Consider the following 14,964-nt stretch of genomic DNA (forward strand, 5'->3'; position numbering starts at 1 on the left):
ACCGGAGCACGAACCCGTGTCCCCTGCATCGGCAGGCGGACTCTCAACCACTGCGCCACCAGGGAAGCCCTAAAGTTTTTACTTAATCCATTTGTGCTGTTACTCACAAATCTGCCCACCTGGAATGCGGCCCCCTCCAACCAAAGACTCAAGAATCTGTCCAAATTGAAATCATCAGGAATTCCCATTAGCGCTCTTGGAAGGCCCTTCACTGCAGAGGCTTTAGGGCCCTCCTCTCAGGGAGTCTCTGGATTGCCTGCGATCATAGGCCATAAGTTGCCCATGGGCTTCTGATACAAGAAACTGCCTTTCCTCAAGGCACTGTGCTATACACCATCAGGGTGGAGATTGCTGGCCACTCACTGGGCTCTCTTAGAAGCAGAAGCTGTAACAGACCCTGAGCCTATGACCCTCTCTACCAGCTGCCCATATGCCTTGAGTCATGGAAACAGCACCCCACAAGCTTGGCACAGCTACTGAGGCCGCCCTCCTACAGAATGGAGCCAAACTTGGACCCTTTGGCAACTTCCACTCTACAAGTGTGGATGGCACAGTGGCTAAGAATCCGCCTGCCATTGCAGGGGACACGGGTTTGAGCCCTGGTCCGGGAAGATCCCACATGCTATGGAGCAACTAAGCCCGTGCGCCACAACTACTGAGCCTGAGCTCTAGAGCCCGCGAGCCACAACTAACGAGCCTGCGAGTCACAACTACTGAGCCCGTGTGCCACAAGTACTGAAGCCCACGAGCCTGTGCTCTGCAACAAGAGAAGCCACTGCAATGAGAAGTCTACACCGCAACGAAGAGGGTTTTTTAAAAATTTTAATTAATTAATTAATTTTTGGCTGTGTTCGGTCTTCATTGCTGCACGTGGGCTTTCTCTAGTTGCAGCGAGCGGGGGCTACTTTTCGTGGACCCTCTGGCACCTTCCACTCTACAAGGATGGCCGCCCCCATCCTCAATTCCTTGCCCTATAACATGGTGCTGGAGGAAGACAACAGTCTCCAAGATTCCTTGCCTACCTGAGGGCTCCATGGGATTAACAGAGTTAATAGCAATGGGATTTTATGGACTTTACAGATGAAATCACACCATCCATGTGATGGAGTTCAGTGGAATATTGTTGTTTTCTGTCTTGTAACTAAGATGCCCCCAGTAACAGCTGGGATCCAAGGCTCAGCACAACTGGTCAAATTTCAGGCAGTCATCTTAGCACTGGATGCCCTGGCCAAAAAATTGACCCCATCTGCACCTTTTGCAAACTCTTGACCTAAGTGTTGCCCCATTCTGAGAATCGCTTGCCTCAGAGACACTCACAATATAAATCAAGGTAATGGATGTCCCTATATATACTAAAGCCACCACACAAGGCTTCACCAGGACACTCCTTATCCTCTTGGGAATAGTTCCAGACATTATTAATAGTGACGAGGGCATTCATTTCACTTCAGAATACACAGTGCTAGGCTTTGGAGAAAGCGTTCAATGGAACGTCCACCTCCCCATAGACTCAGAAAGCTGGTATAATTGAAAGACCTAATGGGCTTCTTGAAAAACTCTTATTTAAGTTAAAAAGTGACAAGTGACTTGACCCTGGGTAACCACCCTATCCACTATCAGCCCACGGTTCAGGTGGCCTTGAGTCTGCTCCCAGCTCTGTGTGGGTTGTGACTCAGGTCTGGCTAGTCACAGCATCAAGTTCAAGGTTGGTGCAGGAATACAACACCTGATCCACTCCCATCCACAGACGTCAGGCTGAAGGCAGCCCAGCATAGTGATTAGGGGTCCAGACTCTGGGTCCTGACTCCTGGGTCCAAATGCTCCCTCTGTTACTAGCTAGATAAATGGCTTGTGCAAGTTACCTCACTCCTCTGTGTCTCGATAATGCAGGATTGTGGTGCAATCAATGAATAACATAAGGAAAGCCCTTAGATCAGTGTCTGGCATGAAGTAAGAGCTCTGTCGGTTATTATCATCTGGTGAGGAAAGAGCAGTACTCTTTTCTGTTGAATTTGAAGCCAAGATACTGTAGTCTTGGACTTGCCGAAGGCCATCTTGCTGCCATGTGGAACTTGAGAATAAAACCACCTGGAAGAGAGGTGGTGATGGAGAGATACTGACTCTTGGTGATACTTCTGGTTGGTTTGAGTACCTATGAGTTAGTGTCTCAGTCAGTTGTAATGAAAGATTCACAATCAGTACACCTTCTAGTAATGTTTCCCTTCAGTTTGATGTGTATCTCTTCCTTGCTTCAGGTGTCTATGACTTGTCTGAGTCATTTCCCTTGACATGTCACAGTTCCTGAAAGCACCCACCGAGCAACCTGGCTTGTTTTTCTGTCATTGTTTTTGTTCCCTCAACTCCCCCACTTTGGTGCGTTGGGCAGGAGAGTCTCAGAGCTCTCTTCTCTACTCGTCCTCAGAGTCGAGAGCAAGGTCAGCCTTTCAGTGCTTTGTCCCAGGCCAAACTCTCGTTCTTTCCTGTTTTGTTGCTTTGACAGAAAACACACGCCTCTTCACACATTATTGTTCCGTCTCCTCACTGCATTGTCAAGCGCTGCTTCAGAACAGGAAAGAAGAGGAGATGGGAAAGGACGAACCAGATGTGTGCGCCAAGCAAATCCGCGGCAGATCCTTGCCCTCTCCGGATCCAGGATGGTGATCTCCATTCACTCGTTTCTCCCAACACTCTCCTCTCTGTGCTCCCATCTCAGTCCTCTGATACCCCAGGGCACAGAGAGCTGTCATTAATGGTTGGCATTTTCTCCCGTGATTGTACCCACTCAGTTCCTAGCACAAGGTTTGACCCCTGCAGATGCTCAGTCAGTGCCTGCTTCTCATACTGACCAGCTCTTCCTCCTCCACGCTGGAGACAAGGAAGCCAGGCTGAATGAATACAGGGAACCATTTCGAGCTGCACCTGAGGGAAACACCTCAGTAAAGGAGGAGGAGACAGAAGGGTGGGATGTGGGGAAGCGATGCGGAACAGCGGGGATGGGAAACAAACGGGGAAGAATTTCAATCAGTGGTGATGTCACTGGCCTCACCAGCCGTCCCCGCTGACCTCGCCAGCTTCTTGGCCGTCTACCCTTCCCTCACGCTTCTTGCCCAGCCATGCTGGGTTTCTCTGGGTCCTTGGATACAGCCAGCTCTCTGACCTCTGGGCCTTCACAGCTATTTCCTTTGCACCCAGCAAACTCTTATGTCAGGTCCCAGCGTGGGTGTCATTTCTGCTGGGAGATTCCGTTCACCTCAGGCAGTGGTTAGGTCCTTGCCATTTGTACCTGGAACTCCCTCAACTTGCCATCACAACACACATCACACTTGACCTTTGTTATTTACGAGGTTGTCTTTCTCCACTGTTAGACTGTGCATCCCAGGAGGACAAGGATGCTGTTTATTCTACATTAATGACTGCTGTAGCCCAGCAGCACATTTCCTAGCCATCTTAGGCTCTCAATAGATGTTTGTTGAGTGATAAACTCTGGCGTGAATCTTAAAATATTCTTAGGGCCAGAGATGATAGTTGTAGATCTTTCCTTTTGCAATGAATTATACCTGTTGAATTGGGTGCCTTCTTACCACCCTGCCACACGATGCTAGGTGAGGGCATCAGTCCATTTATATGTGGATGCACAGCATATCTGAACAAGAGCAATCAGCATAGAGTCACCCAGAGGTAATGTTGTCAATACAGATTCTTGCCTTGTGAAACAGAAAATTGGGATAGTAATCCACTTAACTCAAATGCGATATTATTCTCTAATATAAAATGATTTATTTTTTCCTCCAAAGGGCAACTATGTTATCCAGAAAATTACTTCAGCCCCTCGCTTCACATCGGGTGATGTTGCATGGATGTTTCCAGCCACCCCTGAATGGATCTGGTGACTGACCTATGGCGCAGCTGATTCTACAGCCCATTACCTATCTTCCAAGCTATCTAGTCTCAGAAATTCACTTTCTGTTACAGTAGCGTCACTGTGTTCTGTCTCCCTGACCTCTGCAGTCTTACTGGAAAAACTGGGCGGCACTGAAAGCCAAGTAAGTGGAGGGAAGAGAGGGACAGAGGCATCCTATAAATGGAAGAGAGGTCCTTTACTGTGACAAGTGACACTGCATAAAAATGATGTGTGTGTGCACGATAGCTTTCTTTCTCATCTCCTCTGACACTTGGGAGTTTACTTTCTCATAGCCAATCATCTCCCTTAGCCCAGAAATTACAAATGACGCAGAGAGAAAACAGCAAGTGAGTAAGTGAGAGAGTCTCTGAGTTTGGCAAGCCTAGGCAAAGTTGAAACAATGATGACTGGTGCTTGTATAACAGTTTTCAAAGTTGACATTTGAGGTTTACAGTGCTTTCGTTAATGACATGTCTGAGCGGAGAAACAATAGCATTCAAGTTAAGTTCAACTAAAGACTCAAAATACCTTTACACTTTTTTGCTTTTCTCTTGTCTTCCTGAGACAGGCGGAGAGAAATCTGTTCCTCGTGGCAGTGTCTATGACAACAAACTCATTTCATTTTACTTTTATGTGCATGATAGGCAACACTGAGGGACTTTTGATACCTTTTCTACCTACATAATTAAGCTACTGGAGTCTGCCTCCCACTCCGGAAATGATTTGAACCCATGCCAAGTTATCCTGGGATGTAAGGGCAAGACTGTGGGTAGGGACTGGACATAGTTAATAAACCAGAGACTAAGAAAGAATCATGTTGTCTTAATCTTGGATAATCGATCATTCATCGTCATAAACTGTAACTCTAGTCTTTGATGGGAGAAGTTGTGGATTCAGGAGGATGAATTTCAAGGGAAGCAAGAGAAGGTGAAGCTCTAAATGCACAGGTATTTTTTAGTGCTCATCATAGGCAGGGCATGACTGGAGACACTTGGAGGGAAGAAAAGATGTAAAAGGCAATCCTTGCCCTCATTGTAGGCTGACACAGTAGCACAAGCACTTGTGTGATTATAACTCAAGGCAGAGTCTTGTCCTTATTGACTGTCTTAAAGTTAATTTCAGTCTTGGAAACCCAAACTCAGCAGGATAATCACAGGGGAAACCCATTTAGGAAAAACCCCATGTGATAAGCCTATGCCTTTTAAATTTTAATGCAAAAAGAGGTCAGCTATTTTCATAACTCAAGAGCCAAAGTGTTTTCAGTAATTCTCTGGTTAATATAACATATTGTCTAGGGGACTTTTTTTTTTTTCCCTAACAAATTTGATTAATCAAGATATTTGAAGATTCTAGACTTCTGTGTGTGTGTTTTTGTTCTGAATTAATTGTTTAAAGATCCTAAATAATGTGGATATTTTCTAGCACTTCCACTCATTAGTCTGTGTAGACCCTGTCTCTATAGCTCTTAAAGCAATGACTTCTGAAATTGAATGGTCAGTAGAATTGGGTGGATGACTTTATAAAAATACAAATTTGCAAGCCCAGTCCAGGTATATCAAGTAAGGATCTCTAGGAGTTAAGCCCAGGTATGTATGTTTTTACAAATCTTCTCAGATAATTCTCATTATTAGCTGGCTTCAAGTTTAGGTTATACTCTATGACAGAGTCTCTTGTGCAGTATTTTCAAAAGCAGAAATGTACGAGGGATAAGAGTGTTTCTTTTGATGTTGGTTAGATAGTCCTGGGTTTGAACATTAGTTTCACCACATTTCAACTGCGGCATGACTTTAGGCACCTTTCTTATAGCCTCATCTGTAAGATGGAGTTCATACTACTACGTAATGAATAGGATGGCTGTGCAGATCGGTTGTTAAAAAAATGAATTCAGCCCAATCACATCAAGGAATAGGGCACTTAATAAAAGTTAGCTGTTATTATTAATAGTGTTTGAATGTTTATGCTCATGTTATATATTTGCATTGCATAGTCTAAATATTTTTATTAAATGTCAATCTCTTATAAACATAGCATATCAGAATTTTCTGTAAATAACTTTTAAGGACAGGCGCTACATAATTCTCCATCATTTTCCATTGTGTTGGCCTTTAGGACAGTGCATGGAACATATTAACTGTTCAATAAAGCAATCAGATTCATCTACTGAAAATCTCCACACCTACACGAATATTCCTGACTTTGTGAGTACGTATTGGGCAGTGATGAAAGTTAAAGAGAACATTTCAGAGGTCTGTTCCCATCCTTTAGGGTTGGCCTCTGAAGGATATGTGGGTACACATCTGGTATACCCACTTAGCCTGCCTGAGTTTGTAAGGTAGAAACATTGGCTAAAATAATCAGCTAGGAAACTAAGGAGGCAAAACGCTCTGATATTAGAGGAGTAATGAAGAGATAAACACTTAGGGAGCATTTGTTTCAGTGCAAGGTCACTGTTCATTAATACTCGTACAGATAGCTTATTAACCACCCAGAAAATTCACTTCAAGTTTTCAAGCTACATAATACTCAAAATCACTGCCTGAATACAGATTAGGAGATGGGGGCTTGCTGCACAGAGAGCTCAGACAGGGTTGTAAACCATAAGCTTCATCGATTCTGAAAGTGGAGATTATCCCATGGAAGATTTATCCCACCCTCCCGCCCCCTGCTCCCCCACGCTGCAACCCCAGGACAGGAGACTTCTCTTTCCAGCCTATTGTTGAAAGCCTGAAAGAGGGATTCTGGATTCTAAAAAACAGTGCTCTACAAAAGACTTGCCAGTTGGAGGATGACGGAGAGTGTCACCTTCTGCGGTGGGAAACTTCGCTCTGGAAACCCACTGAAAAACGATGACCTTGGGGTTTGGCCAGCCTTCCAGGTCTGCTCCTTTAGGCATCTTTTCATCCCTTATAGAGCTTAGTGTAGCATCTCTTTGCCGCATTGTAGCACTACATTGAATGAATGAATGGAGTCACTCATTCTAGTGTGAATTTTTTTTTTTTTTTTAATTTTAGCTACCTGATTCTCACGCCCAACTCATTATCTAATGGGGTGTCGGGGGCGGGGTAGAAATGGACTCACCACAATTCAGATGTACAAGATAAAAATAGTGACTATCTTCTAACCAAATTTGCCTTACCTGGAAGCCCCCATCCTAATGGTGGCTGCAAAACCTTCAGTTTGCCAGTTACTTACAGCTCAGTATCTTCTGTAGCAAATGAATCTGGATTACTGTACTAGTTTGCTAGGATTTATGTTGTAAACACTTAGTCCAAAGTTCAAACTTCCTGTCTGTTCCTCTCCACACAGAGGGTTTCTTCTGTTCTTTGCAAATCCCATACATGTGCCACCTGATGCTTTTGTCCACGTGGGAGCAGGGGAAGGACCTTTGTTTTTTACCTATTGTCTTCTGGGATTTTGTCTGCATTCCCTGCGATGTCTCATTCCATCTGATCTCTGAGCAAGAAAGGGGGTGCCCTGAAGCAAGTGGGGGTCCTGTCTTGTGCTGTGGATTTTTTGCCAGCAGCTGCTGCTCGAGTTGGGGGTGATCGCCTCTGGTCATGAGTTTCCCCACCCTGTGTGCTCTGTCCTGACCCGGGACTCTTCTGCTTCACAACTTCGCACAGCACTCGCATATCATCCACGGGAGCATACGAGGGGTTCTGGATGTTGGACTGTGCAGAATCAGGTGTGCTAGCTCCATCCATCCACCTAGACAGCTACCCTAGTCAGTTCCACTTTTACTCCAGTCCCATTTGGGACCATAGTGAGCTGGCATCATGAGCAACTCAGGACTTGTCTAAGGGGCTTGCAAATTTCCAGAGACGTAAGGAGCAACACTCGTAAAGGGGGGTTCTCTACTGCATTCCTTCCACGGAAGTTCAACTCCGAGGTTAGGGATGGTAGAAATGTAAGATGGTCCTGATTCTTCTCTCCTTTCTTGTTTTCTCTTCTCTCTTTTCTTTCTTCCTCTTCCTCCCTGTCTCTGTATACTAACTCAGCTCTCTCCCATGACTCTTGAAGGGTCCTCCACCCCCTTTCAATCTGACAAGAGGCACCCTAGATCCCATCCTTCTCCTTCCCTAGGGAAGTCCTCATCTATCCCTTCCCTGGCTGCAAGGAATGGTGAAAGGACTGTCAGGAAAGAATCTGGATTCCTGTGTAGTTTCTTAGGGCTGCCATAGCAAAGTATCACAAACTAAGGGGCTTAAACAACAGAAATGTGTTGTCACACAATTCTAGAGCCAGAAATCTGAAATCAAGGTGTTGGCAGGGTTGGTTTCTTTTGAAGGCTGTGAGGGAGAACCTGTTCCAGGCTTACAGATGGCCATCTTCTCCCTGTATCTTCACATCACCTTCCCTCTGTGTGTGTCTGTGTCCAAATTTCCTCTTCTTATTAGGACACCAATTGTATTGGATTAGGGCCCACCCTAAAGACCTCGTTCTAACTCGATTACTTCTGTAAAAGCCCAGTCTCCAAATAAGTTCACATTCTGAGGTTCTAGGGATTAGGATGTAAACAAATGAATGGGGGAAGCACAATTCAACCCAAAACAATTACCAAAGAGGGAAAATACAGTGGTAAGCATTTCAAAATATTCCTGTTATCCCACGACTTTATATCTGTGTGCTAGGATGAAGTGAGGAAGCTGTCTGTGCTTCTGTGCTCTGTGGACGACTATTTTTTGATGGCTTTAAATGAACTTGAAAGTTGCCTTATCATTTTCTTGCACTGTCACTAGGGGGCATTTTAAGGTAATAATTCAATCACTGAAATTTTGTACTGTGGTATCAATGGAAGTGACAGACCTTGGACTACAGAGATTCCTGAGCTTTTAGAGGATGAGAAAAAGGGACCAAGAGATGGAGCTGATGTTACATTTTTTCTAGGAAGCCCTTAGCATCATATGAAAATCTGCCCCATCTTGGTATGAGGCTAGATATGTCAAGGAGACAGTTTTGACGCATTTGTAGGTCCACTTAAATATGGAAACTGAGGGAGAAAGGGGAGTCAGGGATGATCCCTATGATTTCCATTTGAACAACTGGATTGTGGTGGAAATGGTGGTGGAAGATGAAGAATTGATGGGCTTACTTTTGGCATGTGTTTGGTCTTAAGTGCCTGAGGAACGTTCAAGAAGAGGTGCCCCATAGGATAATCCATGGCTCTGTGCTTTAAACATAGCATGTTTAGTGCTCAACTGACAGTGCAAGTGGACATTATGATCTCCATTTTACAGATGAGGAACTGAAATTCCCAGAGGTGAAGTAGCCTACTCAAGGTCAATGTGAGAACTATTGGATTCCAAGCAGAAGGACCTAAAATGGTTCCATTCACTTTCTCACAGATCCAAGACAAAAGCAGCCCGGGGACCACTGCTCTGTGCTCAGGACACACATTCTCTGCCTTGGCTTGCTTCATCCCGGATCTGGAACTTCTACACATTACCCCCTTAACATGAGCTCTGGCAGTGGTAATGTTTGAAACAACAGGGGAGCCTAGAATCACTACTTGTTAGTCATATGTTAGGAAATACACTCACCATTTAGTACAATCTTAAATGTATTCTAAAAGGCCATAATAATTAGGTTAGAATTCACCAGAATCTTGGAGAAGAACTCTCCACTTCAAGAGTTTATAATTTGTCCAGATTTGTTAAATTTCTTTTAAAGTTAAAATTTGTAAATGTTTTCTCCTTGGAAGATAATCCACATATTATATGGTAAAAATGATATAATGTCAATTTTGTATAATTTAAGTTATAGAAAAGAGAAATCTAGTGGCTTCTAACTCAAGCACAGTTTCAAGCCAAGATAAGAAATTCTGTGGGCCATTAGGGACATTGGCCCTAATGGACCAATGGACATTAGGGACTTAGTTCCTAAGTTCCTAATGGATATCAGGGACTCAGTTCTTTTTTTATAAGTGTGTAAACTGCCAAAATACTGAGATTTAAACAACAACATAGTTATCTCCAATCTGCATCCTGATGCATTGTCTACAATAAGTGATTTGATACATGAATTTTAGGGAATGCTGAAAGTCACTGGATGTTTGTTGATAGAACCCAAGCTCATTACCCTCTGAGAATGGGATACAAAATACAGTCAAGAGCTGATTCTAGATTTTGGCTGGAGAATTAATTTAGGAGATTGGTACCATGATCTGGATGTTCCTTTCTAACAATAAACCTGAAAGAAAGAAAAGAGTCAGAATAGACTATTATAATGTTTTCTACTTGAGGAAGTAAGGCAGTGAAATGCTTTCCCTGCAGACACAGATGTACGTGGGTGAATGCAAAAGGCAAAAAAATGAAAAGAGATGGAATGACATACTATCTGCAGCTAAAAGTGAGCAAAGCTCCAAATGCAAGTTATTTGCTTCTAATTTGAGTTAGAGTTGAATATTTATTTTTTGTTTTTGTTTTTTTCCGGTACGCGGGCCTCTCACTGCTGTGGCCTCTCCCTTTGCGGAGCACAGGCTCCGGACACACAGGCTCAGCGGCCATGGCTCACGGGCCCAGTCGCTCCGCGGCAAGTGGGATCTTCCCGGACCGGGGCACGAACCCGTGTCCCCTGCATCGGCAGGCGGATTCTCAACCACTGCGCCACCAGGGAAGCCCGAATATTTATTTTTTAAATAGTAGGTACTATGATGTAGTTTTAAAGAACCTGAACTTTGTGTTCAGAAAGACCACCCTAAAAATTCCACCAAGTACCAAGTACCATATGACCTTGGGCATATTTCCTAACTTTTCTAGGCCTGAATTTTCTCAACTTGTAAGATGGAAAAATGTTTACACTTACTTCAAAGTGTTGTGAGCATTAAATGTAATTATGTTGGTAAGGTGCTTAGCCTAACATCTGGTCCATGACACACACTCAGTTAACATAAGCAATTAAAATTCTTTTCATTTGGACAAATCTAGTAAAATTCAGCTGACATCTCATTCCTAGGTCTCTTGGTTCTCTCTACTCTGCCTTCTACTGGAAAACCACTAGTTGCTCCTGGAGTCTGGTCCATCCAGGGGTCCTACTTAATGAATTCTCTTCTCCACCCAGCCATTGTATAGTATATTCTTGAAAGTTGTTAAGAAAGTAGATCTTAAATGTTATCACCACACACACTCACACACACACATGCAGTAATTATGAAAGGGGATTGAAGTGTTAACTAACCTTACTGCAGTAATCATTTTGCAAATTAACCGTGTATCCAATCATCACATTGTACACCTTAAACTTATACATCTTATATGTCAATCGAATGATGAAGGGTGATTGCCTGGATTTGCATCTCAGCTGCATCACTTACTACCTGTGTGTCTCTGAGTGAGTTGCTTAACCTCTCTAAACTCAATGATCTCATCTGTGAAATGGGGATAATGATTGTATTGGTCCTGCAGGATTGTTGTAAGAATTAAGTAAGATCATATATGTAAATTATTGACTGACACAGACTAAGTGCTTGATAATGTTGGCTGTTGTTCTATATATTTCACTGTTTAGATACAAAGCAGAAGAGAGGCCACAATCCTTGGGCATGTGAGACAAACATAAGAGAAAAATTACATCATGACTCTTCATAGACAGTGAATACTCTCATAGCAAGTGGTGAATGTCCCAGAAAGGCCAAGTTGCAAAGTATGCCAAATAAGTGATTGAGCCATACGTTGTCATAAGATTTAGATAAACAGGAGAATGAAGGAGACACATCCATTGGGGATTGACACAAACAAAGGAGAGGCATGATTCTGGAAAATGTGTGCCCATCTGTACTAAAATAGCAGTTTTCAAACCATTTCCTTAGAATACAGTACACTAGACCATAGATTTAAGCCCCCAAATCAATTTTGCCTATTTTTATAAAATACCCCCTCCCCTTACACCAAATTAAGTCCATGGATAAAATTTTCTCAACTTACAAGTTTTTATCCCAGTTTTTTTTTTTTTTTTAAACAGGGGCTGGCTCCCACTGCTCTGTTAACAAATGCTAGCATGTAATGGAACCAAACGATGCTTAGCAAATGAATTTTCAACAGAAAACTATGCAAACTGTGGCAGATCCCGTTGGTTGGCTGGCACAATTGCCCTTCGTTTTTATTGTCTTTCATGAAAGACAATAGAACACTAAATGTTCATATCAACTTCCCTTGACAAAGTCCTGTAAGTGAAATTGTACTGGGGATTTTCTGAGAAAACTTTTGCTTTTCTGCTGGGGATAGACAGGGATGGTGAAATACTTTCTCCTGTTCCTACTGCCTTGAATGCAGACATATTGCTGGAGCTGGAGCTGTAGTCTTGGGACCAAGAAGGAGATACCAAGAGAACTACAGAGATACTGGCCCTGGCATCAGGGATCCACCAAAATAATGCCATCAACCAACAGGTTAGAGCAAAAAACAATCTTTCTTGTTACTTATGTTAGTAACAGTTGTGGTATGAAGTTTTGAAACAGATAACTTTTTATACCACTTAAGAGTTCCCTTATGTACTAAACAGTAAGTCAGGGACTTTGAGTCTTTTATCTAAATTATCATCTGTGTGACCTTGGCTAAGTTACTAAACCACTGTTTTCTCATTTATAACAAGACCATTATACCAACCTATCTTATAGGGATATCATGAGCTCTAGTAAATAAGTCTAAAGTGCTTCATAAATGCTTAATGATGCTAGTGATCAGCAAACGGAACCACTTTTGTAGGACACAGAAATGAGCTCCCCTGAGGAAGGTAACAGCAAAACACAGATAGGAAATAGTATTTCTTACAGGGAGAGAGTATGCATCGAATTGAAAACTGAATGGAGAAGATGATGGATGGTGTCACGATTGGGTTTATTCGGAGTGCAACTGAAGACTCATCTGTAGAAGACGAGACATTTTCTTCTCTCTTCAAATTGTACAGCACAGGAAGTCATGGCCAGGGGAATGTTAGCTTATTTATCTCTGCAACACAGTTCACCTCTTAACCTCCTTGTTCGAATTTTGCATACATTTTTTTTTCTACAATAAAGAAAAAGAATTGAGATGTAAGGAGTTAGAGATAGAACGAATGCATTAAAAAACCATGTAATTTCAGAAAGCATTCAAATTACGTCTTAAACCAGCTTCAAATGCAGTTATACCTGCTGAGAGCCTGTTTTGTTTTTGATGTGAATTCCTAGGCGTGGGACGGTGGATTATCCAGCAGGGGCTTTGCCGTGTAAATTCTCCAGAAAACTGCCAGCACCCTGTTCTTCTTCAATGGTGAGACTTGGATGAACTCAGGTAAATTTTTCAAATTCTCTAATTTCCTTTTGCCATTTTTCCTTTTTCTTATTGTTAGCAGTAATCTTGTTCCCTTTGATATCCTTTTTACTATTTTAAAATCTACACCTGAACAGAGAAGCCAAGGTATATGTTTCTGTGAATCCTCAGAATTGCTCTGTCCATATTACATGCATTTCAGTGTCTTTGGGGCTGGATATTTCAGTTGAATAGACATGTGCCTAATGAAGCTGAGTGTATGGTTCGATCCTAGTTAATGACGTAGCTGGATTTTCACAGAGAAGAATTCCATTTATTAGGTGAAAGCTACGGTTTCAATTTGCAAGTACGTTCTGTTGATTCCCAAGTGTGAGCGAGTGTGCTTTCATTGCTGAGAAGACAGCTCAAGGCAACAACTTCTGATGGAGGAAGGAAAGGATTAGCACGTACAACCTCACGGTTAATTCAAGAAGAGTGAGCATGAAAAGTGAAGAAAACTGTAGTCTGGGCTTTAGTCAGTCTTACCAAACTTCCATTTGGACCTTCTCTTTAATTCTGACTTGTGAGGCAGCCTGGATTGACCTGGACTAATCGTTTCTCTGGGGCCCAGTGAATCCATACCTGGAAGAGGAAAGTCACCGTGATGAGTTCGTGTTCGAAAAGCAGTTGCTTCCTCTGGTACGTGCTCAACCCTCCCTGCCAGTCCCCCTTTTCTTTAGCCCAGGCATTGTTTAAGGGACCTGCTGGCCCACTAGTTGAGATTCCCTTAACTTTTGCTGACTTATACTTTACTCCTTTCTCTCTGGATATAGAAAACTCTCTTTCCTTTTTATTGAAAACATATGAGTGCCCTCTCCCTATTAGTGACCTGTATCTTTCTGGCCCATCAGGGTAGGGAGGCTGAAGATGGATGCTGGCACTCTCTAACAGTCTCAGACATACCTTTAGCCGACATACTTAGTAGGTATGTATATGACAAAGAATTGTTTTCCAATGTCAAATGGCAAACTTTCCCTCACTTCTACAATTTTTATGCCAACATTAAAAAATCGTAAAAATTTTTATAAAATACAGACAGGGTGCGACTTATAATTTTTCGACTTTATGGCAGTGTGACAGTGATGTGAATTCAGTAGAAACCGTACTTTGAATTTTGATCTTTTGCCAGCCCAGTGATATGTGTTCTGATACTTATTCATCGTGCTGGGCAGTGGCAGCCCTTCCCGGTCAGCCACGTGATCATAAGGGCAAAAAACGGATACACAACCATTCTGCATCCATACAACCAATTCTGTTTTTCACTTTTAGTATAGTATTCAATAACGTATGTGAGATATTCACCTCTTTATTATAAAATAGGCTTTGTGTTAGATGATTTTCCCATCTGTAGGCCAATGTAAGTGTTCTGAGAATGTTTAGATAGGCTAGGCTATAATGTTTGGTATATTTAGGTGTATTCAACCCATTTTGGAGTTATGATACTTTCAATGTATAATGGTTTGTTGGGATGTAACCTCATGGTAGGTCAAGGAAGACTTGTATTTGTTTACTATTTATTTCTTTTTAATGTACATCTAGTTCTTTAGGTACATGGAGTAGCTTTGATTGTTCAGAATATTTCCCCTTTCTTTGCTAAAACACAGACACACACACTCACTTTTCTTCTCCTAACATTCATTCTTCCTTTAAACTAGCTTATTATATCTAAGTGGGAGCCAGGGTTTAAAAATACTCAGTGTATTGTTTGTTATAGTTTCACTAAAATAATTTTCTTGTTTATATAAGTTCTTAAAAATGTAAGGGTAATGGATGTCACCA

This window comes from Physeter macrocephalus, chromosome 13 (assembly GCF_002837175.3).
Source record: "Physeter macrocephalus isolate SW-GA chromosome 13, ASM283717v5, whole genome shotgun sequence".
Classification (NCBI taxonomy): domain Eukaryota; kingdom Metazoa; phylum Chordata; class Mammalia; order Artiodactyla; family Physeteridae; genus Physeter; species Physeter macrocephalus.